This window comes from Heterocephalus glaber, unplaced genomic scaffold (genome assembly GCF_053883595.1).
Source record: "Heterocephalus glaber isolate CG9 unplaced genomic scaffold, H.glaber_assembly_v1.0 deba00000901, whole genome shotgun sequence".
NCBI classification, from domain to species: Eukaryota; Metazoa; Chordata; class Mammalia; order Rodentia; family Bathyergidae; genus Heterocephalus; species Heterocephalus glaber.
In genome coordinates this window covers 14,735,484-14,760,279 of record NW_028258171.1, presented here as the reverse complement: position 1 = coordinate 14,760,279, position 24,796 = coordinate 14,735,484, and the positions used below count along the sequence as shown (strand labels likewise).

At 38.3% G+C, this 24,796-nt stretch overlaps 1 long non-coding RNA gene and 1 pseudogene across 1 annotated transcript; one reads left to right on the top strand and one right to left on the bottom strand.

Moving 5' to 3' along the window:
- Positions 1-535: 535 nt before the first annotated feature.
- On the bottom strand, positions 536-24,171 carry LOC106009949 (uncharacterized). Its single transcript, XR_002396607.2, has 2 exons — positions 22,731-24,171; positions 536-2,429 (listed from the first exon to the last, which is right to left on the bottom strand). It is a non-coding gene; the product is annotated as an uncharacterized LOC106009949 (long non-coding RNA).
- Positions 3,618-5,057, top strand: LOC101712075 (regulator of nonsense transcripts 3B pseudogene; annotated as a pseudogene).
- Positions 24,172-24,796: the final 625 nt, after the last annotated feature.

Below are 24,796 nucleotides of genomic sequence, written 5' to 3'. Positions count from 1 at the left end.
TTTCAAAGTCATTGTAGTCAAGGAACTTGATCTGGTTCAGGGTTAGATTGTAAATTCTACTTGGAAAATTCCACATTTTCTATTTCTCATTTCTGTCACAGTGTTGCTATTCCCAATATTAGGAAATCACATTTATTGGTGTTTGTAGGCTCTGTGATAGCTCCTACTCATCCTAAACAACTATCTGATTGTCTGTAGGATTCATCCTTTTTACCATATCCTAAACAACTGAGTGATAATAGTCTATAGGACTCATCCTTTCTACCATATCCACTTTATAACATAGGCGTGGCTTACATTCAGCTGAGTGTCAATATGCAATCAGTGTTAAAGTTCACTGATTGTCATGTTTAACAAATGATTAGCATAACATTAAATAACTTCATGTTTTTTGTAAATTATGTTATTTCTAAAGTATGATCCAATAACATGAGAAGGAGGGAAAAAGCTCCAGAAAGCAAACACATTTAAAACTTATTCTTTAAACACATTCATTAAACTACCAGGTTAGTAAATAATCACTTTTTAAGAATAATCATTTTTTTAAACCTTTATTTTGAAGTGATTTCAAACCTACAGCAAAGTTGGGAGAATATATGAAGAAATTCCATATATATTTTCACCCAGATTCCCCAATTATAACATTTTAAATTCTCATTCTCATTTATCACTCTCTTTATCTCTCAGTATATATATTTCTGAATAATTTCAAAGTATTTATAGATAAGATACTTCTTAATTATTTTATATTTTTGAAAGAAACTTTCTTACATATGTATAGCAAAACAAGTAGAATCAGGAAATTAATATTAATACCATAGTATTATTTATGACAGAGATTCCAAACAAATAGTCCCTCTAATATCCTTTCTAAGCCCAGGATTAAGTCCAGAATTGGCAGTGTACTTGTTGGCCACATTTCTCTGGTCTTCCTCGGTGTGAAAAGCATCTATTTTTTCTCTTTTGTGACTTTAATATTTTTGAGGAGTATATGACAGTTATTTTGTAGAATGATACCTTTTCTATGTTTACCTAATGTTTCTTCATGACCAGAGTTGTATCAACCATTTTTAGCAAGAATACCACAGAAATAAATTTTTAAAAATGACAGAGGACACATTTTGTCAACTGTCCCATTAAAAATAAATTTAACTTTTTCACCTTAGCATTTACCAGATTTTTCCACTTTAAAATTATGTTTTAGATATATTATATTTAGAAAACTGTTGTAAGTTATAATATTTACTAAATATCTCATGAGACTATGTTAATAACTTATTCCTCATCAAATTTTATCCTCTAGTTTAGAATCCATTGATGATTTTTGCCTTCATCAATTATTATTGTTGTTGTTGTTTCCAAATGGTGATTTTTCTAATTTTATTATACCTTTTAGATTTCTTAATGATAGATTTTCTTTTGTATTAATTCATTCATTCATTCATTCATTCATTCATGTCTGTCATTTCCTTTTTCAGTGCCCAAGATTTCCTAAATGTGTAGCTAATAAGAATTCCTGAAAAATAGCTCTTCTGTCCTTTTGGTTTGTCCATTTAATTCTTTGTGGGCTTTTAAATTTTTCAGTGAACAAAGTATTGTGATCTTGTGCTTTTCCTGATCCAGCCTTGAAATCACCTATCCCTCTAAGGAGCTCTGTTTCTTTTTAGTAAAGGATGATATTTAGAAATCAAGATATTGGTGCTAGAAGTGCTCCCTGTCACTGGGCTATCATTGCTTCTACTCCTCAGCCTCTCTCTCTCTACATGATTTTATATTTGTTTCAATATGTATTGCTCTCAAAATCTCAAAATCCATGAGCTCATACATGAATGTTTTTAGTATTATTTCTTTCCATATTGGTTGGTCCTTTCTGTAACAGAGAGAAATTTGGCTTTCATTGCTTTCAGTATACTTACTGTACTTATGTGCTTGAGCCTTCTCTATGTAACCTGTTTCCTGTCCACATTGATCACCTCCTTGGTCTCCACCCCAGTGTCTCCACTCAGACAGGGTAACTCTTGGCCCTGGCCCTACCAGGCCTAAACATATTCCTGTCTTACAAAGCTTCTCTGTTTATTTAGAAAAGCATTATATATTTTTTCTCTATAAACTTGAAAATAAAGCAGATTTTTGATACATAAAAATCATGTTTGGGATCTTTTTCTATAAGGAGGGACAATTTCTTAGACTCAACAGTATTGAATGCTTTAATTCAGAAATATACACTCATTGGCTGCTATCTCTGGAATATAATACTAACTGAAATTTTGAAAAAAGACTAAAGCTTTAAAGGACTAAACTGACAAGGTATTATTGGAGTCCAGAAGAGGAGAATTCAACCAAGTCTTGAATCCATTGATGATTCACAGAAAAATTCCTGGAGGTAATATTTGGTTTGTTTTGATGACTTGCATATTTGGCAGGGTTCCCTGGAGAAATAGAACAAATAGAATGTGTAAATGTGGGAGTAAGTGTGCATATGTATCAATCATTAAATATAAATCTATATGTGTATATAAACATCCAAGATCTATAGCCACAAGCTGGAGGACAAAGTAGAGTCCATGTTGTAAGCTCCAAACCAAAGGTCAACATGCTCAAGACATGAGACAAGCTGATGTTTCAGTTTGTGGATAAGACCAGAAAGGACTGATGTCCCCACTCAAGCAGTCGTTACCTGAAAGAGAGTATGCTATTTTGCTCTATTTGGATCTTCAACTCATTGGCTGAGGGCCAACCACATTAGGGAGGGCGGGTTTTTTTGTTTTTTTTTTTTACTCAGTCTACAGATTCAAGAATTATGCTCACTCCAAAACACACACACTCAGAATGATGTTTCACCAAATACTGGGTACTCCGTGGTCCAGGTAAGCTGACAGACAAAATTAACCATCATATCTTGGCTTTCCTAAATCCTTCTGCTTTTGATGCTAAGATTCTTTAAAGATTCAATGGAGTCTTCTTTCAGTCTTGAGGCATTCATCATTATTTATATACTTAACCACATGAGTCATATCAGGGATTTCCCCAGCCTGTAGTTCCATGACTACAGAGGCAGTATGTCGCTTGATTTCTTCCAGAGTTTCAGGTCCCAGTACAGTGCCTAATCCAGAGGAGACATTTGATAAACATTTGTTGAATTGATTATATTCTAGTTCCTTGTCATTGTGACCTTTAAACAATTATTTTCGAGGTCTGCCTCCATGCTGCACTGTGTCCCAAGTATAAATGATGACAGTCTTCCTCCCATCTGTTTTCCGCCAAGCAAGGGGACCATGACTAACATTTTTCTCAAGCTTTGGGTTTAGCAAAGATCCATTCTGAGTCTAACAACCAAAATTCAGGATCAGTTGCTCATTCTTTCACACACAGCAGTGGTTTCAGCAGCATACACCCCAGCTTGTCATTGTCTACCCACATCCTCTGCGGAGAGGAAACCCTTCCCAGCTAAAGAGCAGCACAAGTGGGGATTCGGCAGCCGGGAAGTAAAGATGAGGTGTTAAAACCTTCCCACTGAGGGAAGCCGGGCGCCCTGAAATCTCGCGAGATCTTGGGGGCCCAGTGGAACGCAGGCTCCGGCTTATCATTAAGGGCCTTTGTTGGGGGCGGAGCTCCGATGGGAGCTGTTCGCGAGTCGTTACGTGCCCAGCGTAGCGTTGAGACTGAGCAGCCCCTGAGAGGAGCGTACCGTGGCCATGAAGGAAGAGAAGGAGCCTAGGCCTAAGCAGAAGCGAGTAATCCTGTTAACGCCCCCGGGGGCCTTAGGCAGTAGCTGTGGGCCTTCGAGGGACAGCGCCAAAGGGCAAAATAAGCAGGATCGCAACAAGGAGAAGAAAGAGGCGCTGAGCAAGGTGGTAATTCGAAGATTACCTTCTACTTTGACCAGGGAGCAGCTTCAGGAACATCTTCAACCTATGCCTGAGCATGATTATTTTGAGTTTTTTCCTAATGATACTAGTCTGTATCCTCATATGTATGCCAGAGCATATATCAACTTTAAAAACCAGGAGGACATTATTTTGTTCAGGGATCGATTTGATGGTTATGTGTTCCTTGACAATAAAGGTCAGGAATATGCTGCTATGGTAGAATTTGCACCTTTTCAAAAAGCTGCAAAAAAGAAGACTAAGAAAAGAGATACTAAAGTTGGGACTATCGGTGATGATCCAGAATATAGGAAATTTTTGGAGAGTTATGCCACAGATAAGGAGAAAATGACATCTACTCCAGAGACACTGTTAGAAGAAATAGGAGCTAAAAATAGAGAATTAATAGCTAAAAAAGACAACCCCACTTTTGAGCTTCCTGAAAAACAAGCAGAGAATGAGAGAAGAGAAAAGGGAAGAAAGAAGGAGGCAAGAAATAGAACGGAAAAGGCAAAGAGAAGAAGAGAGAAGAAAATGGAAAGAAGAAGAGAAACATAAAAGAAGAGATATAGAAAAGTTGAAGAAGATAGATAGAGTTCCAGAAAGGGACAAATTAAAGGATGAACCAAAGATTAAGCTGCTCAAGAAACCAGAAAAAGGAGTTGATAAAGAATTGGATAAAAGAGAAAAAGCCAAGAAACTAGACAAAGAGAATCTGAATGATGAAAGAGCCAGTGGGCAGAGTTGCACACTGCCCAAGCGTACTAATGGCGAGCTTAAAGACGAAAAGCTGAAGAGACCTGAAGATGAGAGTGGCAGAGACTACAGGAGTGGGACAGGGACTATGAATGGGAGCAGGAGCGCATGCTCAGAGAGAGAGAGAGAGAGAGAGAGAGAGAGAGAGAGAGAGAGAGAGAGAGACTGAAGCGGCAAGAAGAGGAGCGCCGCAGGCAGAAGGAGCGCTATGAGAAAGAGAAGGCTTATAAAAGAAAAGAAGAAGAAACTAAAAAAGAGAAAGAAGCACTTCGGGATAAAGGAAAGAAGAATGAAAGTACAGAACAGATTTTCACTGATGCGGAAATTTAAATAGTCATGTTATGTCTATATCCCGTGTCCCAAAATTTTAGGATTAGTTTTATCCTTTTGTTTGCTTACATGAGCTTAGCATCAATAATATTTTTTAACCGCTCATTTTGCCTTTAGAATTTTTTCTACTAATATGTAAAACATAGTCCTTATTTGGTTCTTGACAACCAGTCTTTGTTTTTATCTTAGGTCTCATGATCTGAGATGAGTGCACACTCTCTCCAGGAAGGAAACTGCACCGATATCTGTTCCTCTAAAATAACAGCTTTAGTCTTAACTTGTTTTGTATTGTTGTCAATAAATACCAACAGCATGAAAAAAAAAAAAAAGAGCAGCACAAGTAGGTGACTGCAGGTACAAGTGTTTAACAGTTCAGCTTTGCATCTCTAGATAAACTCTAAGATAAAATTAACTAGGTGAAAAACAAAAACAAAGGAACTCCTAATGCAATGCTAGATAAAATACAACTTGAGGCTTCTCCCTCCTAAAAAATTATCATAATGGGTACTCTATTTAAACGTAATATGAGAATTTTTTTGTATTTGTACTATATTTAAACCACTCACTTCTACTGAGAGATAAAATTCTAGCAATTTCCTCATTTACCTTAATATTTAAAAAAGAAAAATGTGACAGTGATTACCCTGTAAAGTTACCTCACCTGTAAAATGTCATACCTACAAATGTAGTTGTTTATTATTTTACTCTGAGTATTATAAGAATTCCCCCATATCTGGGTTTCAGTTACTAACAACCATGGCCTGAAAATATTACATAGAAACTTCCAGAAATAAGCAATTCAGGAGGTTTAAATGCACACCTATTGAGTAGCATGATAAAACAGCCATTTTAGGGCCGGGGATTTAGCTCAGTGGTTCTGCCACCTACCTTGCAAGCACAAGATCCCAAGTTTGATCCTTAGTACTAGTCCCCCCCAAAATAACTGAGCCATTTTACAAAGGGTGATCAAAAATGCTGTGAATGCTGCTGTTGAGTGCCATCCAAGGGAAAGACAAGCTAGTAAAAATATTCTGGTGTGTTATCATCTACCTTATTCACTGGATCTGGCACCATGCAACTTCCAGCTCCTCCCCAAAGTCACAATGACCATGATAGGTAAATGTTTTGAATCAATTCAGAACATCCAGGCAGCCACGACAGTTCAACTAATACATACATGAAAGAGAACTTCCAAGACTGTTTCAGCAAGTAGCAAGAATGATGGGATAAGTGTATTTAAAGTGAAGGGGAGTATTCTGAGAGGAATTAGTGCCAATGTGCCTTTTACTGTAATAATTTTTTAATTCAAACATTCATTCTATTTATGAACATAACATATTTTGATACTACATTCATATAATTTGTATTACATGGTTAATTTTTCTATTTTGTCATTGCTTATTGTTGTTAATCACTTACTGTCCCTAATGTATAAACTTTATCATAGGCATATTTACACCGCTTCATCTTTTCAGGTGCGTACCCTTCAGTTAATTTCTTAGCCCAAGAATGTACAAGTAATGCAATTTTCAAGGAAGAGCTTTAGACCTTGGGAACTAAAGATGTTCCATTATGAAGTACCAGTCAAAAGTTACAGAAAAGGCAAACCTGGTGTGATGTTCAAACTTAGAAAAAGAACTCTTGGTGGTTTATTTCCACCAGGGCATCAGAGACAGCAGCCTGCTCTCACCATCTGGGTGTAATAAATGAAGAATTTGAGTCATAAAAATTTCTACCCAATTTAGGATGTACAGTATTGTTTTTCTCAAACTAACTGCCCCTGGCAGTTCTAGTTAATACTTCCGTTCAAAATTTAAAAAAAAACACAAAAACTTAAAAGCCTTTTAAACTGACATTTAAAATAATCTGGGAAACAATGCTAAAATAATCTCTTCTACATCAAACTTCCTGTGAGATATGATTGTGTAAGCACACCCTCCCTTCATTCTTCCTCCTTTAAGAAAGATCTGAAGAGAAGCAAGCAGAGGGAAGAATTAGCCTTCCGGAGAACAAATGAGGGAGACGATGTGCATATTAGATTTCTGCATGGAAGAGGATGTAACCAACAGCAAATATGCAAGGAGCAAAGAGGCTTCTTCCCAATCACAGCAAACTGAGTGGAGAGCAAACTGATTTTTTAAAACTGTTATTTTGAAGTTTTAATCTTTGTCAAGCAATGTCTTGTGATTTATTGGATATTTTTTCTATCTCCCTCATGAAAAAATATTCTCTGTGTAGCAAAAATATTGCATTTACCTCAGACACTACAAGACACTGGTGTGAGCCAATGGTAGAAACTTCGTAAGTGTCAAAAATGTTTTCCTCAAATTGACCATGAATTGCCTTTGATTCACATAGATTTTTTTAATTATTTATTTGGATTTTTGGGATAAGGTCCTGCTGCATAGTTCAAGCTGGCCTTGAACTCACTAGGTAGCCCCAGCTGCCCCCAAAAATTCAATGATCTTTCTGCCTCAGCTTCACAAGTGATGGGATTATAGGTGTACACCATCACACCTGGCTTATACAGGTTCTTTTGAAGGAGGAGAAGGAGCAGGATGATAAAGAAAAAAGCCTTCTACCTCTTCTTGATAAAAATGTAATTTCTTATGCAGTTTCCAAAGGAAAACAACAATATTTTAGATTTTCTAAATTTAAAACCAACATAGGAAATTGCAAGTAAAAAAAAAAAAAAACTTTGAAAACTGACTACATAAGAATGGAAAATAAGGCCAGGGATTTAGCTCAGTGGCACCGTGCCTGCCTCGCAAGTGCAAGGTCCTGAGTTCGATCCCAGTACCAAAAAAAAGAAAGAATGGAAAACATATTTCACAAAAGAAATAACTTGACAAAAACTTGGCACTGTGTAAAGAGTGCATGTGGATTGATAATAACAGCAAAAACAAACTGGGCAAGGGCTCCCCACAAACTATCACAGAGAAATACAAACCCCCAAAACAGGGAAAAGGTTCACAATGCAGTGTGGTGAACATAGTTAATGATATTGCATTGTGTATTTGAAATCTGTTAAGAAAGCAGATTTTAAATGTTCTAACCACAAAACAATGGTGACAAGGAAGATAACTAATGTTAAATTAGTTTGTGGTAATTATTGTACAATATATTGATATGTCAAAATATCACATTTTATACCTTAAATATATACAATTCTTATTTGTCAATCATGTTTTGATGAAACATGGAGAAAAAAATTTAGCAGATTTGGGGTTCTAAAGAGTGTCCTAAAAACAATCCCCCACAAATACTGAAGCCAAAATATTCTAATTTTAGTGAATAAATAGTGATATAGAAATTCTCAAACATCATTATCAAGGATATAAATGTAGAACTTTTCTGAAATCATTTTAATAAGTGTTAAGAGTTTTAGAGACATCCATATTTTTTAACCCAGTACATTCATTCTTTGGCTTCTAGTCTAAGAAAATAAACAATCTTATAAAATTTCATGTAGAAAAATAATTATTGTAGTTTTTATATAATAGTGAAAAGCTGTAACTAATCTAAATTATAACAAGAAATAAGCAAAGGATTTCATACGATGGGATATGATCCAATCATGAGAAACAATGTTTTTAAGAATAATTGATAAAATAGAAAATGTCAACCTAGGGACTTAAGTGAAAAAGTAGGATACAAAACTGCATATACAGCATGACCACATCTTGGTTAAAGTATATACATAGGAAAGAAAGACAGGAAGGAAATGCAGCAGATACCAACAGGGGATAAAGTAGAACAATATTTTCTTCTTGGTACTTGTATATTTTCTAAATATTTTCTAATAAACTTATTGTAAAATTAAAACAAAACTGTGCTTATGGCACGAAAAACTCATTGTGGATGCATTTTTGCCAGATAGTTCACTGAGACATAAACTTGGCTTCAGAAGGAAGTAAGTCATTAAGTACAAATATATATTAAATCTATTTTTGAAATTCAAATTCTACCCTCTAAATATTCTAACGCAAAGAAATCTCACTTCAAATTTTACAGTTCATTCACACACACCTCAAAAGCCAGCAAATGCTGAGTTCCTGCCTTACGAAGTTTAGATGTTAATTATGTTGGCCTTGATTTCCTTGATCCAGCAGCATATAGACTAAAAAAAAAAAGTTAATTAATTAAATTAATTTTTTAATTCTGAATTGCCCTTCATAGAAATCCATTTAATACATATGGAATCCTTTAGGATAAATCCAATTCAAAGCTAGAAAATGAGGAAGGATGGATTGCATTCTTCTCAAATAGCCAAGTGATTGCTAAACTTGGCTTCTGAAGGGTGTTGGTAAGTGCAAAGCATGTTTATCTTGTGTTATGATTTGGATCTAAAATATCCCCTGAAATTCCCATGTGCTCAGATTGAGGCTTTTGGAAGGTGACTAGGTCATAAATGAGTTGCTCTGGTCGGTGGATTCATCCACAGATGAGTTCACACATGAATATGCTGTTAAGAGGGGGACTGTTCAGAAGAGGTAGGTCCCTGGCAGAGGGGTTTGGAAGGGTCTCCCTTGCTGGAGTTTCCTCTGCTGTACCCCTTCCTCCTGGTCCTGGTGCTGTGGAGCCAGTACTGTGAACTCAAACTTAGAATATCTTAAGCCAAAATAAACTTCAGGTTCTCTAAATTGCTGGTGTCGGGTATTTTGTTCCATCGATGAAAGCAGGACTATTACATCATGCTACCTGCTCCTGCAGTCAACCTGGTGGTGAAACACAGTGCCTATTTCATGACATCTAAAGTGATACAATCTTCTGGAGCAAAGAGAGCAAAAAAACCATTATATCATATCCAGGTGAACTTTGGAGGAGTTAAGGTTTGTGATTACTCAACTTGGGATTTTGCCCAAGTGATTGAGATTAGATCTCTAAAGGGATATGAAGAGTTGCTGATCTTTAATGATCAGGATGACATAAGACCTCCAGGTTAGAGTTCAGTCAAAGCCAGTCCTTCCAAGAGTGGCTAGCACCAAAGCTGGACACCTGGACAGAAGAGGGAGCATCAACATGTTGAATCATTAAGTCACTTCCTACAGCAGATTTTCCTCAGATATCTGCCTTCTAGTTTCTTCAAAGTATGGATCCTGTTTCACTTACATGATGTCTATATGAATAGTCAGAGAAGGGTTTAAGAGAAGCATCAAGAAGATTTTTTAAACACAAAGGTGCTAAAGGTGATAAAGGAGAACACTAGGTTTCTAGGACTGGAGTCCTGAAAAAAACAGCCTCGTATATTGCTCCGGTATGAGTACAATGTCTAGTGGCACACCTGTCACCATGAGGCCTGGATTTCAGATGTCTTTCTTAGTTGAGAATGTTGTTTGAAGTTATTTGCTAATGAAACCTCTTGCAGCACCTCCAACTGAGGCAGGACAGAAGAAATAAATGATAGGTAGAAAGAAGACAAGGAAATTATAACTAAAAATTCCATTTTTAGAAAGACTGTAACTTTCTGCAACCCAGGTGAAATCACCTAAGGAGATACCTGCATTTCCTTGGTTAAATTTAGGCTCCTTTCCTTCCATACCACCGCCTCCCCCGCCCCCCCCTCCAATTCCTTGGGAATACTGAAAGTCCATAAATTGGCTTAATTGAGAAACTAAGGAGCAGGAACCTGATCCTAAGATAAAGGAACAGGTTGAAAGAATCCAAAGAATGTTTAAATTACCTGTCTAAAAAAGAACCAAAAAAACTGTGCTCATACCTGTAAAATGGGCCCGTACCCTCCTGGGGGGTGAACCACCTTTTTCACAATTTCCACCCCTTCCAGAGAAACACAAATGTGCCCCATTCCAGGAAACAATGCACCTTTCTCTCTCAAGGGCCCGCACTCTATTTCTCTTAGTGTGTGCTAAAATTTCTGCCTAATAAACCCTTCCTGAGCCTCTCACTGATATGACCTGAAAATATTTTTTCTGTGACGGGAATCAGCGAAACTGCAATCCTTTTCTATCAGTGGAGCAGGTTAGGTTCCTTATCACAGCTCTGATAACCTCCTTGGACCCTGTCCAGTGACACAATGACACAACTTTGGTAAGATTATTTCGACTGATCCTATCTGACCTCTTAGTTCCAAGTGTGCAAATATTCTATCACTCAGCACTTGGTAGGCCCACCATATAAATCAAATTCCCTGGTTCTAATGTAAGAATCTACTCTCCTTCAAAACTCTTCCTAGGCCCATTCTCCACTTTCAATCACCTCTCTCTCTCCCCCTCTCTCTGTCTCTGTATCTCTCTCTCATTATTTTGAGCATCTTCTACATAAGATCATTCCATTATTGAACAATATTTTGGAGGGCTCTTCTGCTTCAGTGGTTTACTGCATTGATGAAAATCCAACTCAAACTCCTGAAGTTTGAGTTGGGAGAATCTGAAGGCTGTGTGTCAGCTTGGCTGCCTATTAACCATGTTCAACTCTGCAGACAAATCTCTCAAAATCCTTTGGGTGTGATTCTCCTCTATTTCTCAGATTGTGTTATTTCTCCCACCTACAGAGCTCAGAGAACTATTTCTTTACCTGTCAAAGTGCTTCTCTACCATCTTCTAATTTTCTTCAAAAAGTTTTGAGAGATGCACCCTGGATAGGGATTTAGAAAACCTGAATTCTAGTATTGACTGAAGGAAACCACTTAATTTTGTCTCGCATCCAAATGGGGAATAAGATCCCTGTCCCAGTGATCACATCAGAAAAAGGGTCGGAGTCTTTAGTATAACTGAATGTGTATACAAGCATATGGAGTTATGTAAATGAAAATATAAATGCATAAGGGAAATTCAAATAATTTCAAAACTATTAATTAAAGCATAATATAGAGTCGATCTTACAGTCTATGATTCACAGACAAAAAACTTATCAAAACTTACCTGCAAATGGCCCAGTCAGTCATATTTAAATTAAAAGTGTACTTTAGTGCTACTCAAAACAGAATATTGCCCTGAAGAGATAAGCACTATAATAGGTCTTTGAAGTACAAACTGGTTTTGCTACCTTTCTCCCTCATTCTGGCCTCTTCAAAGTCATCAAAGCAGTGTTCTTAAAGTGTGAATGTCTTACAAGTAGCTTCTAATGGATTCACCCTTCACTCTCTTCTGCACTAATCAGAGGTAACCCGACTTTTACATTCCTAATTATGCCTCTTTCAAAGAGCATTAAGGCTAATATTGGTTTTAAATGGTCCTAAATGCAGCTCTACTTTTGACCTGGGCTGCTCTGACCAACATACATCCCCATGCCACAGCAACCCAGGGTCAGGATGTCCCTAGGGCATCTATCCAATAGGCTTTATTCAGAACCACTTCCCTTTCATTCCCTCCAACCACCCACAAACTGCCCCCTAAATGGTTGATTCCCTTCCCAGAAGAAGAATCCAAAGTTTTTAAAAGACTCATTGATGCTTAAAAGAATGATTTTTTAATTTAATCCACAATAAGATTTAAAAACAAGCGAACTTCAGGAAAATCATAAAAATGAAGATCTCTAAGCCCCACACACTGAATGTGTCAATGCAATTGGTTGGGGAGAAGCTGGGAATGCCAGCTGTAGGTGATCTGCGTGTGAAGAAACACTGTCCTGCAGAGTAATGGCAACCCCAGACCCCACTAACTCTAAGGCTTATCAGCCCCTAGCCCCTATTCAAAATGTACACACACTCTAGCCATGCTGAGGTCCAAGCTCTGAACACTTCTGTTTTCTCAGCCTTGAATCCTTCTTCATCCTCCTGCTATGTAAAATGTGTATGTTTTTAAGATTTCCTCCCATTACCTGCTCTGAAGTCTTCCCTGAGCTCCCCTTTAGAATTCCCTCCTTGAAGTTTCTGGAGCACCCAGCTTATGTGTCACTTGTCCCTGGTTCAACTCTTTCTTGCATTACACTTACCATTTAGCCTATCAACTTTCATTATTAAACTGTGAAATACTCAAAGGTATAAATCACATGTGATTTATCTTTTAATCCGGCAGAAGGCTGTGCCTGTAGTAGATGTTATATAAATGTGTGTAAAAGTAAACTTACTTTAATTATATCCACTAAATGCATTTAATGTAAGTTAGGCACACATCTCTCTTGTCTTCCCTCAGAATGCTGAGGTAGAGACTATCTCTGACCTGGATGTAATATATAGCTTAATTAGCTAGAAATCATGTAGCTATTGCATACCTTGTTTTCATAACTTTGGGCTCCAGAATCCTATCTATAAAAGATAAGATATAAGCATCTAAATATAAACATATTTAACATTACTTTTAATGAGGAACCTTATAAACATACCAAAATATTTACTTAAAAATAGATAGCACTGTATATTACTAAGGAAATGGAGAACTGGGCACCCTCAGATCTAGTGAGAATGTAAACCACAACATATATACATCACAATCTGATAGTTTTTATTAAAATATAAAGTGTACAGACTAAATTCCACTATTTTACATCTTTCCTGGAGAAAGACATACACACACATACAGAAAAAAGCACAAAAATATTCACTATAGCTTTGAATGCAATAGCAAAAGTTCTATCAATAAAAGAATAGGTAAATAAATATTGGTATGTTCAGTCTATAGGATAATTGCAGCAATTAATTATAAGAAACATACTGATATGAAAGGGTCTTTAATACATATTTGGAGTTTAAACCAAAGGTGCAGATCCTATATTGAAGAATACTACTTACTTTGTTAAAAAAAAATGCGGCCCTGAAAGTTTATAATATTTATATTTAACTTCAGTTGAAAATGAAAACCCATGTATAAAAAGGAATGAAAGAATATGACACAAACTGAGGGTATGGATTACCCCTCCAAAGGGGTAACTGAAATTGGTGTAGTAAATGTAGAACAAAAAGAGGTGGACTTTCCCTTAATTTCTATTGTCTGAGCATATTTTAAATGAATTTGTATTCATACATTACTTACGTTATGGAAATATTTTATATAAAGAACATACTATGAGATGACAAATACATTCTACTGTACATTTTGCATATGGTTGGCTTACTATATAGACACTGTATAGTTTACATGATTATAAAGGTGTAAAAGGAATTCCTTACTCTATTCCTTACCCTATCTTTGGAATGTAAGTGGAGATTTGTTTGTAAAATCTAGAGTTGAAGTACAAACTTTCTGTCTCCACCACCTCCTATCGATTTCCCAAGATATGGGTGGTATGGAAATAGGCAGGTTAAAGCTACAGTTTCCAAAGAACATGCAGAGTTGCTGAGACTAATTGCCAATCCTTTTTACAAAAGACTGACACAAACCCTTAAGCTCTTGAAAACAGAATCTTCCTTTGACCTGGCTATGCTTGTTTTCTTCTTGTTTCTCAGGTTCTTTTCTCAGTGTTCCTATGCCCACATGCTTGCACTTGCCCCGTGTGATCACACTCCTATCCAAAGACCAGTAACAAATACTAGAAGTCCTTACTTTCTGCATCTACATACTCACTGCCTTTTCACTAACCGCAGCCCTGCAGTTCCTCCTGTCTCCCTCACAAGGGCCAAAGGTGCTGCTTCTGAAGGCTGTGTTATCTGTATGTAGTAGCAGTTTCTTTTTTTTTTTTGGTACCGGGGATCGAACTTGGGACCTTGCGCTTGCGAGGTAGGTGGCTGAACCATTGAGCTAAATCCCCAGCCCCGTTATCTGTATGTAGTGAGGAAGAGAATATTTTAAACTCCCTGTAGCTGGTAAAGTCATCATGATCAGGGGCTCAAGCTAAAATCGTAGATTTTGTTTTCTCTTTGCTTCTACCTTTCAAGAGAAACACAGAGACCAAGATACCCCCATTTTTGTGAAGCCTTGGACTTACACAATTTTACAAAGCTCTTTTTAGGAAAAAGAATAGAAAGTTACAAGTAAAAATTGCTAGGATCCCTCCCAGGTGCTTGGAAGGCTATGCAAGTACCGTAAAAGGATCCTGAAGCGTAGCCTCCAGTAGCTTCTTGGAAAGTCCCCTCTGACCCATGAGTAATGTCGATAAACGTACACGGAGGCCAAGAGCAGGTGGGTAGCTTCATCATTTCACACCCACTTTCAGGTGAATCTCACAAGCCCTCTAGGTCTCTTTAGTTAGTAAGGACCTGTGACGATGGTGAAAAGAATGGTGCTATTCAGGTTCCATGAGCACACATTCTGCCCTGGATCATTCTAGAAACTTCCATCCTGTAGGTTAGGGGTCCCCACCCAAGGCTACAGAGTAGCAGGAGGTGAGCACTGGGCCAATGAGGAGAGCTTCATCTGTATTTACAGCCACTCCCCACAACTCCCCATCCACCTCCTGTCAGAGTAGCAGCATGAGGTTCCCATGGGAGCATGAACCCTCCTGTGAACTGTGCACTCCAGGGGTCGAGGTTGCGTGCTCCTTATGAGAACCCAGTGTCTGACGATCTGAGGTGGAGCTGAGGTAGTGATGCTAGCTCTGGGCAATGTAATTATTATGTATTGAAAAAAATGTAATAATAAAACAAAAGAAGCTAAAAATAAACTGCTCACCCTCAATCTGTTGAAAACTTTTCTTCCAAAAAACCAGTCACGGTGCCAAAAAGGTTGGGGACCGATGTTGTAGGTCATGGACAATAGAAACAAAATCCTTTTAGGATACTAAAAGTGCAGTGAGCTAAATATGTATGCCACCCCCTCCCCCACACCCCAACATACACATACACCAAATCCCTATGTTGAAATCTTAACCCCAATGTGATGGCATGAGAAAGTGGGGACTTCGGGAGTAATCAGGTCATTAGGGTGCAGCATTCATGAATGGTACTAGCACCCTTAAAAAGAGGCTCCAGAGAACTCATTTACCTCCTAGATGAGAGGAGACAGTTGCTGCTGAGACAGTGAGGCTTCACCAGACACCAAACCTGCCAATGCCTTGATTTTGAGCTTCCAGCCTTCAGAACTGTGAGAAATAAATTTCTGTTGCTTATAAACCACCAAGTTTATGGTATTTAATTATAGCAGCTTCAAAGGAAGAAAGAGAAAGAAAGAAAGAAAGAAAGAAAGAAAGAAAGAAAGAAAGAAAGAAAGAAAGAAAGAGAGAAAGAAAAAAGAAAGAGAAAGAAAAGAAAAATGTAAAAACCCAGTGACTTTCAAGGACCCATAAAACTCAACTGTACAAGCAGTTTCCACTTTATGACATTATTTTGGACAAACACAATTTTATTTATAAAATTATCAGTACAAATTGTATGTGTGTTTTAGTTGGCAAAATGTTTAATTGGTAGATTGCCTATAAAAATGGACATTTCTCTCTCATGTTGATGTGCAGCTAATGAAATTAGCAGCATTCCCAGAATATCACATTCTCAGAAATCATACAGGCAAGTCTTCTGAAAATGTATGGGCAACAGAAACCACGCTTTTGGACTTTGATTAAGGGAAGCTACTTGTACTTGAGAGTATTTTGTTGTAAAAAGGTGAATCTTGAGTCTTAAATTTATCCTAAAGCAATAGAGGTGAGACAGAGTACATCATTCACTGAAGACCTCTGAAAGAAGCTGTAAGTCTAAAAAAAAAAAAGCTTAACAGCAGACCTCATTTTTAATAGTAGGTGGGATCTTTTAGGCAAATTTTTAAATTCTTTGTATAAATATTCTGGTAAAGAATGGAGAACAAAATAAGACATATGAGGCTGGGGATACAGCTCAGTGGTGCTGCACCTACCTGGCAAGTACAAGGTTCTAAGTTCAATTCCCAGTACAGAAAAAAAAAAAAAAAAGACTTATGAAATTGACAGTAATCTTACTCTATTTTATTTTGTCAGCCAAAGATACATTTCTCAACATCTCACTGTGCTCACCAGCTTCTCTCCCTCACCCTCTAGCAATCATTGTTACGATCCTTACAATGCTGAGAGCTGTAATTTATAGGAGCTCCCACTCTGGCTGCTGCTCTGCCCAACACTTCCCAGGGCCACCCAATCCCAGCTGTGAGACAGATAACATCCCACCAAGGCACGGGTCAACAGCAGAAGCTTGAGCCAGCAGCGAAACCCATACAACAGGTAATGTGTATTTCTCCCTCCTCCACTCGCTTTCCTTCTTTTTTTTGTATATCCTTTTATTGGTACATTTTAGGTGTACAATATAATGACATTCATCATTGGGAATTTGCACCTTTACATAGTCTCTCTTGGTTCTTATTTTTCCCCCTTCCCCTGCCCTCCCTTCAACCCCTCCAGTCCTCCCTATTTACAAAGACTTTGTTTCCCTTTTTTCATTTTCTCATATTAATTCCATTCCCTTCTTTCTTTTCCCCTACCCCTCCCACTTCCCCTTCCCCTTTGCCCCTTTTCTTCCTATTTCACATTATCTATTATACCTTTTAGTCCTTATTTACACTTTCAGTTTCTTACACTAGAGAAACTATTCAGTTTTTACACATGTGTGTCCTATTTATTTCACTTAAAGTATCACCTCAATGTGCATCCATTCAGCAATAAATGTCTCTAATTTCTCATTTTTGATGGCTGAGTAGTACTCCATTTTATTTTTTAAAAACCACATTTTCTTGATCCAGTCTCCAGTTGATGGGCGTTTGGGCTGTTTCCAAGCTTTAGCTATTACAAACTGTGCTGCTATGAACATGGGTGCACATATATCGCTGTGGTTTGATTCTTTTAATTCTTTGGGGAAGATCCTCAGCAGGGGAATAGCGGGGTCAAATGGGACTTCCAGTCCTAGTTCGTTGAGGTATCTCCATAGTGATTTCCACAGTGGTTGCACCAGTCTACACTCCCACCAGCAGTGGAGCAGGGTTCCTCTTTCCCGCCAGCCCCACCAGCATTTGTTATTGGTTGATTTCATCATAGCAGCCCTTCTTTCTGGAGTGAAGTGAAATCTCAGCGTTGTTTTCATTTGCATCTCTTGAAAGACCAGTGATGTTGAACATTTTTTCATATGTTTATTTGCCATTTCTACTTCTTTGTGTGAGAAACGACTGTTCATTTCAGATGCCCATTTTTGGATTGGGTCTTTAAATTTGGGAGGTCTGACCTTCACTCTCTTTCCTTAATGTAAGCTTCCACAGAAGCTCTGGGTTTTCCCTCTGAAACTGAAGACACAGAAAAAACTTACTTGCTAATTTCTGACATTCTCTGTTGAATGGCAACATCTCTATAAATCCTCAGGTTCGGTTTCATTGGCCCACAATGCCATATACCCATCATAATCCATCACCTCCACTGGAGAGCAGGTGAAATAAGGGACTGGCTTCAGGTTCAGCTCAGTTTGGACTCAGGGTGGGATGACGTGATGTTCATTTCATGGATGAGCATGGAGTAGAAGTCACTGTCCCAGAAAATCTTGGTGCTGTTGGCCGGAAAGGAGGAGAAGAGAGGCTGAGCAGCGGGTGCCCAAAACACACCCACTCTACTTGGAAGGATTATTCTCATACACATGAGAGAATCTAAAACTTCAGTGAACATCTATTCACCTGCATTCAGTGAAATAAAGAGACCTCTTGGCCTTCCATTCGCTACTCCCTGAATAAGAGGACCCAATTCACTCATTATCTGCAACGTAGAAAGTCCTACTAATGTATTTAATACATTAATACAGTAATAATTAATACAGTAATAAATAATAATACAGTAATAAATACTAATGTATTTAATTCCTGTATATAAGGATTTTTCTCCTCTGTGCAAAAACCATAATGAGCCAACCATAGCATTTAAAATACTCCCCTAAGGACTGAATCTATACAAGAAGAAAACAAGCACCAAATGATGATCCAAACCATAGAGCTCTAATGTTCTTCCCATTTTTATAGAGGTTTCTGAGTCAATCAGACTGCTTGTACCCAGGCATTCCTTCATTCTATACATTTAAAATTTTCTTGTACAAGTACTTTTTACGTCTTCATCAAGAATTTATTGAATTGACAAAAAGTTGATTATATTTGGAATCATTTACATGTTGTAAAATAGAGAAATGTGTTGTCTTAATATGTGTAAGTTCAAGACAGTTACATTTATTGCCAATAACAGCCCTCAAGTATGAGACTAAAATAGAGCGGTGTGCCATGTGTACTGATGAGCTGGGTTTGAATCCTAATTTTCATCAACCTTAGAAAAAATATTTACACTTGAAGAAGCAACAAAAAGTGAAAAGAATTTTTTTTCTTGTATATTAACAGAAAGCTTATTTGGAATATTCTTTGTGGTGGTAGTCAGCTTACCATTCAACTTGCACTTAAATGGTAGGAAACAACATATTGAGTTGGGGGGAAAGAAATTTGAGTTGTAGTCTAAGCTCTGTTCATAACCAGCTGTAGGACTTTGGGCAAGTCCCTTTACATCTCTGTATTGCCTTCCTCATTTGCACAATGATCAGGCTCACAAATATTATTTTTACAAGTTCCCAACCTTGAACCTCTCAGAATTTCATGAAATTAAGCATAAGTAGGCAGCTCCATTTACCCATACCTGCAAAATGGAACATTGCTATTCGTTTCCCTTCTGGGAAATTGATATCAGGTGATGGGAATAGAAAGTTTGTAGGATAATTCTAGGTCTTACAAACAAATTTCTATGTACCTCTCTAATTTGCTATTACGTTAAGTAAGCAATTCCCTTTACACTTTTATTCAAAAATAACAAGCTGTGTTTGAAATACCGGTATACACCATTTATTACGCTGTCCAACCCAAACATGAAAACATTTGTACTTATGTTATGATTTCACCTGGTGGCTTTCATTTTCCCCAACATAAAGACAGGGTGAAGCAAAGTAATAGAAAAATAGAAAACATCTTTGTCGGAAAATGAGATCGCAGCTGTGTAACTGGAGCACACAACCATAAATCAGAATGTCAAATCCAAAACACATGACTTTTTGCAAGTTCTCCATGTGCGCTCTAATGTGATTACAGCCTGGTTGCTATTATGATTTAAAACAAAGTCTTTCATGCTAGAAACAAAATGCGGAATGTGAGCCGCCTGGGGGAGAGAGCTGCAAGCTAGCTAGCAACACACCCCTTGCTGTCCTTGAGGCGGGCTACAGTATTTCAAACGCTGGTTTGTCAGGTGTGAGGGAGCAAGAGGATACAAGAAGAGCCTTGGTAGAGGTCTTAACATGAGGGACAAACTAGCCAGCGGTGTTCAGCCCAGCTTAACAATCCGAAATTAGCTTCTTTCTCCCAGCTCCCTATCTCTTGCTTCCCTTCAGAATCCCAAAGCCAAAGACAAAGATTACAGAAGTCCTTCTTTCCTGCCTATCACGTAAACAAATGCCCCAGCTGTTATTGCTAAAATTCCAGTTTTAAACTTGGACTTTCTTGTATAAACTTCAATGTAATGGTATTTAAAGTGTCATAGGCAATAAGCATCTAATCCTACTCAATAAATTGTAGGCTCATTGCATGAACTCCTAGACCTGTTAAAGACAGCTGTGCTTTTTTGGTAATTTAAGTCATTTCCAAATTGGGCGGCTTCCAGGTGTATTTTCAGACAAACAATGTGTGCTAGAGAAAGGGATGTTCTGAGTCTTTCAGCAGTGAAATAAACACAAAGGAGTCAAAGCTGAGGTAGAACAGTGAAATACAGGTCCTGATCACCCCAGGAGGGCGGGTATCAAGGTAGAGCTACTAGGAAACTGCTCTTGTTGATGGGCGCTATTAAGAATGTGAGCCAGGACCTTTACTCTCAAGGACTCTCACATTTCTGTAGCTGGTTATTGGACCAATTCCATAGATGTAAAACAACAATTTAACATTTCTTGAAATAGAACCATGGACTTCCAGAGCAAAGACAGAACCTTAAAACAGAAAAGGCCCCTCCCTTACTGATAAAATGATTTCTACCCCCATGAGGCCATAGAAACAAATCATCCTGAGCATCATATGAGAGGAATTACAAGAGGTCATTTCATCCCGTTTCTTGTCTCCAAGAGGACCCATAATGAAAGTAATTTAAAATCAATAAATAAAATGAATATGTAAATAATAAAATTATTTTATATCCAACTCATCAGTAAAGATCTTTTTCCGGTGCAGTGTATGAGAGCTTAGAGTAGGCAGGTGGTAGGGCATCTTTCCGAATCCACCCAAGCTGAGTTTGCACGACGGCTGCTGCCTTGAGTACAAACCCACAGCCAGGATGCACAGCCCCATTTCTTCCAAACCACGGTTGGTGATGGTGGGTGGTTTTGAGGGGGCCTTGCAAAGAGTGGGCCTTGCAAGCTGATTCTGGAGCTGAGTGTGTCGCTGCTCTAGTTTCACCCTGTTTTTCAGCAGCAGCAGCAGTTGGTTGGTGCCTACCAGAATTTACTCACTTAATTCTGCACTGTTAGGAGATACTGTGTATTATCTTGCAGGCAAAATATCTATGGTGTCTACCTCATTGTAAAAAATGCAGGGAAAACAGAGAAAAGCATGGGGAAAACATACATCAAGACGTAGAGCCCGCAGGGAAACTCCCCCGAGTCCTTCTGTGGTGGGTTGAACTTCATCATAGACAAACGAGGCCTGAAAGGAATCAACACCTCTTTTGGCTGCTGAAACATAATGCAAGCTCACAGGTGGAAGGAGTTCCAGCCGTGACTCAGGATTACTTTTGGCCCAGGTGCATGACTGCACAGCTATTCCTACTCCCCAAGCTCTTAGAAATAACCTCTAGATCCCTGCGCCCCCCCATGACAGTTCTACTTGAACAACTAGGAGAATTTAAGTTAAGGCTAGAGAATTGGGACATAGCACATCTAGGAGTTCAGGTGATATTCCTACTTGCCCCTGTCACTCCCAGGGGACACATCACCTCAGGAAAAAAGCAATGGTCCTGTTTCTAGTCTCATAGAGCAAAATCCCTCTGGCTTTGTTCAGTTTAAGGGGAAACGCAACAACTCTGCCTAGATTAAAACCTAAACCAAAAAATGGTTAGAACCAAGTAACCTCTCAATGCCACTTTGAACAAGTAGAACATACCAAACACATGGTATTCATCGATTCATTAAACCTTCAGCTTAGCCAACCTTGAGTCCCATCCCTCTCATTGTGAAGGTCCCTAATATACTTACCTGGCAGGGGAGATAACATGATCATGAAAAGGTCCCTAAAATATTGTCAAAACTACAGATATAACATTCAGAATTTTGCTCTCAAGGCAATTTACACAATGCTATGGGTAGCATTCTTCAATATGTGCATAACCTCCACTAAAATGCTGTTTAATTTTCATGAAAGTATCTTAAAAGGAAGGACATGCCCCTTGGAATGGAATGGTGGATAGTTTTTTTGTTTTGTTTTGTTTTAAGCTAAAAGCTGGAGAATAAAATTATTGAAATCATCTTCTGTTCTACTTTAATTTTCAACAGCTTTTGCTAGTTTACTTTAACAAGTAATGTTTGATTGAATTCAGGCCTGCTTTTGTTTACAAAATGAAGGAGAGCCAGCAAGTCGTGGCCTGGCTAATTTGCAATCCACTGCCTTGGTCTATTCCCCTTTAAACAAAAATCTAGAGTTTGTGATTTATTGTTGATTTGGTTAGTTCAAATGATTTTGATGGCTAAACCCTACCTTCCACTCTTTCCTTGAGATTTCACCAAAAACAACCAACCAGTTTCTACTATGGAAGGCAGCATTCATTCTCCACCCTGAAAAAACCAAAGCAAAACACATCTTACCTCCCAAGATTTCAGATGCTAACAAAAGGAACTGAGAATAAAAGTACACAGATGGAAGCAAAGGAAAACAAGACCCTGCAAATCCATAGCTTCACAAATTGAACTGACTTATTCAGAAAAATAACACCGTATTAGCAGCTTACAGTGATGACTGTCCATGACAGGCTTCGGGATCTTTAGGAGCCATCCTCATTTGACAATCAGGTTACCCAGATCTTCTCAAAGCCAGCAGAGCATCTGAATCTTCTTGGAGGCCTTATTCCTAAGTCTCCTCCTTTAGAAATTCTGATTATAAAAATTTCCAGGGCAAAATCTGTATGTTCATAAAGTACCCCTAACTGAGTCTGGAGAGCTACCAAGCTTCAAAATATTAGTATAGTCTTTATTAATGTTTAATGTTGCCTTGCCCAGAAAGTCTCATCTCTTTCTCTGCTTGAATTCTCCACTCCAAATCCCAAGGTCTCTTCTTATTTCTAGGCTGTGAGCCTGCTGTGTTACTCCTTGAACACAAGAGGAGAAGAGGTAAGTAGAGTAACGCTCCTACTTGCCTTGTAACTCATGTACAAATCCGCAGACCACATTATTACTGTTGGGGCTTGTTCCACAAAATCGCTACCTAATGCTAAAAGTGCTTGACTTTCACAGGGGCATAGTGCACCTGTCATGTGCCACCTCTAGTCAAACTTTCATTCCACTAATTGCAGGCAAAGTGCATTCCCAGTCTCCTCCACCCCCACACAGATAATCTGTGATCTTTTTTGTCGTCTCACCTCTCCCCTTCCTTTGCCTCTCTTCCTTTGCTTATTTCAATGTAATCTCATTTGAAATAAAAAGGGAAATTACAGATAATGAGGCAATGACTACTCTTGGTAGAACTGTGCCCATCTTGCTTATCCCTCCTTCTCCAAAGCAAAGCGCATGGCACCTGTCAGATGTTCAACGAATATTTGTTGAAAATACAAGTGGATGTTCAAAGTCTAGTTGGATGTTAGGGACTACTTCAGTAAACCATGACTTCCCAGAATGCACCTTAGCCATTTGGAACCATTGTCTTAGAAGTGGAAGGGCTGTTCTTATTATACTGAGAAGGAAAATAAGTTCAAGGAAAGGGATGGCTTTTCCCAGGTCAACACAGAGATGGCAAATTTCAAACCAGAGAGGAGTCCAAGGTCTTTTTGTTCTTTTTATGATTTGGATTCTTTTCCACTATTCATCTATAAAATATGTAATTAATAATGCTTCCTACATTGTAGGGTGGAAGAAGAGTAATGTATAGGAAACACACATGCAAGTATTTCATACATTTAAACTGTTATTATTTTATTAAATTATATCATGGTCCCTTTCCAAATATGTCTGACTTCCAAGGCTTCCACAATCTGGCTCAATTTTGTCAGTACAACTGGATTTCCCCTTATTGGCCTTGCAATGCAATTCCAACTCTTTACTACTCAGAGTTAGGTCAGATTTCACAGGTTAAGAGCATTGTCCTCCACAAGACTGTCCTCATCTCAAATGCCAGCCACAACTCTGCAGTTACCAAGCCCCCTGCATTTCTGATTCACTGGCTAAAAATGATGGGGTTCCCACTACTCCCCCAGGCTGAATAATGCAACTGAGCAGTGCTCAGGAAAACACTAGACTTACAATTAAAGTTTTATATAAAAGATACAAATCAGGATGGGCAATGAAGAGACACATAGGATTAGCACTGGAAGGGTCCCAAATGTAGGATTTCACTAACCAGGAAACTCACCTGAGGCACAGGTACCCTTGGTTTTGATTGGAGATTCATTACATAGCCGTGATCGATTGAACCACTGGCTACATGACGACTGACCTCAGTTCCAGGATCCTTCTCCTCCCAAGTCAGACAGACATCACATGGGTCAAACCTCTATGTTCTAATCATGTGATTGTCCTGATCAGACGGTTCCAGAGTGGCCAGTCCTCATCTAGGTCATCTTATTAGCATAAACCCTGGAGCTCCATAAGTTAGATACTGCCATCACTCAGGAAACTCCAAGGAGTTAGAAGTTACCGCTTAGGGATTAACTTCTACCCAAATCCCTCATAAGCAGCCTCTAACATGACTGGTGTTCCTCTCCTCCTCCCTAGGCCATTATCAGGTCTTTCTTCCTAAAAGCCATAAGGGCCAGAACCCCCGCTTTTCGAACTCATTACACTTCACCAGTCCTCACACACCGTT